The sequence below is a fragment of the Arachis ipaensis genome, chromosome B10 (genome assembly GCF_000816755.2).
Source record: "Arachis ipaensis cultivar K30076 chromosome B10, Araip1.1, whole genome shotgun sequence".
Classification (NCBI taxonomy): domain Eukaryota; kingdom Viridiplantae; phylum Streptophyta; class Magnoliopsida; order Fabales; family Fabaceae; genus Arachis; species Arachis ipaensis.
Window position 1 is genome coordinate 128,766,393 of NC_029794.2, and position 4,112 is coordinate 128,770,504.

The window sequence follows — 4,112 nt, forward strand, 5'->3', positions numbered from 1 at the left end:
ATACTTTAAATTTATTATATTTTATTATAAATACTTTTGTATATTTTAAATGCTTTAAAAATCTAAAATTTTTTGTAAACATTAAATTTGGCATATAAAAATAATTATCAAAATTTTTAACAAGTTTTAAGTGTGGCTTAATACTCACTCTTAGTTGTAATTTTTTTTTAATATTAGAGCCTAACTAGTGTAACCCACGAAAATGACCAAAAAATCGTGTTTAATGTCGTTGTGGAAGTATCTGACGGACACCACAAAACGTCACCGCTATTTTTTTTACGAATTAAAAAAATAATAATTATGCAAAACATCACTGCAGATTTATATATAAACATTAAAAAAGTTCTTTTAATACAAAACATCGATGCCATTTTATTTTTATTTACATAAAACTTATTATTTACCCACAAAATGTCATTTACGTTTTGTGCCTTTTTAAATAAATTGAGTCAAAACCATAACAGGATAAAAACAATAACCCTAAAATATCAATGCATATTACCAAATTATTTATAATATAGAAAAAAATAGCCCCTAGTTGTATATTGAACACATTGGTACAATCCCATATTCCCATAGATAGAAGAATGCCTGCTTTGTTTATAATATATAATAATTATTACAACTGAATACCAAAACGGTGGAGTAATAATAATAAGCAAACCAAACTTAGAAAACATCACAGGCTCTTTCCAATTATTATTCATCTGAGCAAATCTAAACCTTTATTCTTTCAACCACTTGATGAACTTGTTTAAATTCTCACAAGACCTTCCTCCATCTTTTATATTGTTCAACATCTTTTCCTTTAACACACGAGCATTTGATCTTATGTTCTCATCGCTAATATATATTACTATATCATGAAATGCTGAGGTCAGGGAAGCAGTTGCGCAGCGTCAGGAAAAGCTGGTTGCGGCGGCGGCTGAAGCGAACATGAGAGATTGTATAGAGAGAGAAAGAGAGAATGGCAACGGTGATTGAAAGAGGGAGAAAATCCTAGCATTGTTATGAAATAACTAAATAAATAAGGAATAGGTAACAATAATAAAAATATAAAGAGGGAGAAAGAAGTATTGTAACATAAAAGAGAGAGAGAGTTATTTATTGCTTGTGTGTTTTTATTCAGAGGTTTAAGCCTTTATTTATAGGTGCATATGATGACATTTTTCAAACTACAACAAATGGAGTCATCCTTGATAAACCAAGCAACATTGGAAATGGGCATCCACATAACATCTTATCACAACACTCTCCCTTGGATGACCATTTAGGATTATTGTCTCGTTAAAACCTTACTAAAGAAAAACCCAGTAGGAAAAAACCTTAGTGAAGGAAAAAGAGTACAATATCCTTTAGTGATAAGGACTGCCTCATTAAAAACCTTGTCAAGAAAAATTCAATGGAAAAAAACCTGACCAAGGAAAAAAGAGTACAGTCTCCCCCTCTTGCCGACATTATTTTATATCTCAAAATCGGCGCATCCCAATCTGATGTACCAATCTTTCAAAAGAAGATTTTGGGAGTGACTTTGTGAATAAATCTGCCAGATTATCACTTGAGCGGATCTGTTGGACATCAATTGTCCCTTGATTCTGAAGATCATGAGTGAAGAAGAATTTGGGAGAAATATGCTTTGTTCTATGACCTTTGATATATCCGCCTTTAAGTTGAGCAATACATGCTGTATTATCTTCAAACAAGACAGTTGGAGCTATCTTCTGATCAATCAGTCCACATGATGACAGAATATATTGGATTACACTCCTCAGCCAAAAACACTCGCGACTAGATTCATGTATCGCTAGTATTTCAGCTTGATTAGAGGATGTTGCAGCAATCGTCTGTTTCGTGGACCTCTATGATATAGTTGTTCCACCATATGTAAACAGGTATCCTGTTTGAGATCTCCCTTTATGTAGATCAGACAAGTATCCAGCATCTGCATAGCCAACTAGTTGTGACTTGGATCCATAGGGATAAAATAATCCAATATCAATCGTTCCATGAAGATATCGAAAGATTTGTTTGATTCCACTCCAATGTCTTCTGGTTGGAGAGGAACTATATCTTGCTAGTAAATTCACAGCAAATGATATATCGGGTCGTGTATTATTAGCAAGATACATTAGTACTCCAATGGCACTAAGATATGGTACTTCAGGACCAAGCATATCTTCATTCTCTTCTTTAGGGCGGAATTGATCCTTCTCCACATCCAAAGATCTTACGATCATTGGAGTACTCAAGGGATGTGACTTATCCATATAAAATCTTTTCAAGATCTTCTTTATGTATGTTGTTTGATGAATAAATATCCCATTTATTATATGCTCGATCTGCAGGCCAAGACAAAATTTAGTCCTTCCAAGATCTTTCATCTCAAACTCTTCTTTTAGAGTTTTTATAATTGTTGGAATCTCTTCAGGAGTCCTAATGATATTTAAATCATCAACGTACACAGCAATTATAATGAATCTAGATGCAGATTTCTTTTTGAAAACACATGGACAGATATCATCATTCTTGAATCCATTCTTGGCCAGATACTCAGTAAGATTATTATACCACATTCGTCCAGATTGCTTTAGACCATATAAAGATCTTTGCAATTTGACTGAGTATAACCCTTGTGAATATTCATTGGATGGTTTAGATATCTTTAGTCCTTCAGGGACTTTCATATAGATATCCCGATCTAATGAGCCATATAAATAGGCTGTTACCACATCCATTAAGTGCATATGTAGTTTATGATATGCAGATAAACTGACCAAATAACGCAATGTTATCGCATCCACTACAGAGGAATACGTTTCTTCATAATCTATACCGGGCCTTTGTGAAAAACCTTGTGCCACAAGTCAGGCTTTGTAGCGCAAAACTTCATTTTTCTCATTTCGTTTTCTCACAAATACCCATCGGTATCCAACAGGTTTTACATCTTCTGGTGTACGGACTACATGTCCAAAGACTTCACGTTTTGCAAGTGAGTCTAATTCAGCCTTCATGGCTTCTTTCCATTTTGGCCAATCATTCCTTTGTCGACATTCTTTGACTGATCTTGGCTCAAGATCCTTACTTTCATGCATGATATTTAATGCCACATTATATACAAATATTTCATTGACAATTGTCTTATTTCGGTCCCATTTCTCTCCTGTAAAGACATAATTTATCGAGATCTCGTAATTTTCACAATTTTCAGGTACCTGAATGTCTTCTGGCGTTAAAATTATATCAGTATTTTGGACATCTGCAGGTGTCCTTACTATGTCTTTTTCAATAGGAATAGTACTTACCTCTTTTCTCTTTCGAGGATTTTTGTCTTTGGAACCGACAGGCGTGCCACGCTTCTGGCGTGAATTTGCTTCAGTGGCTACTTGTCCTACTGGACATCAATTCGAATTAGGACATTTTCTGCTGGTATATAAGACTTAGTTATCCTCTTTGTATCGGAAAATGCATTAGGCAATTCATTTGCTATTCTTTGCAAATGTATAATCTTTTGAACTTCTAGTTCACATTGCCCTGATCGAGAATCTAAATACATCAACGATGATACATTCCAATTAAGTTCCTTTTCAGGAAGCTTATTCTCTCCCCCTAATGTTGGAAATTTTGATTCATCAAAATCACAATCCATAAACCGGGCTTTAAATACATCTCCAGTTTGTATCTCAAGATACCTTACTATAGAGGGAGAATCATATCCAATATATATCCCCAATTTTCTTTGGGGTCCCATTTTGGTGCGATTAGGTGGTGCAATGGGAACATATATCGCACACCCAAATATTCTTAAATGGGAAACATTTGGCTACTGGCCAAAAGCTAATTGCATAGGAGAGAACTGATGGTAACTTGTTGGCCTCAAATGAATAAGTGCTGCGGCATGTAAAATAGCATGCCCCCAAACCGAGGTTGGGAGATTTGTTCTCATAAGTAAGGGTCTAGCAATTAATTAGAGGCTCTTAATAAGTGATTCTGCTAACCCATTTTGTGTGTGAACATAAGCTACTGAATGTTCAACACTTATTCCATTAGCCATACAATAAGCATCAAAAGCTTGGGAAGTAAATTCACCAGCATTATCAAAACGAATTGCTTTG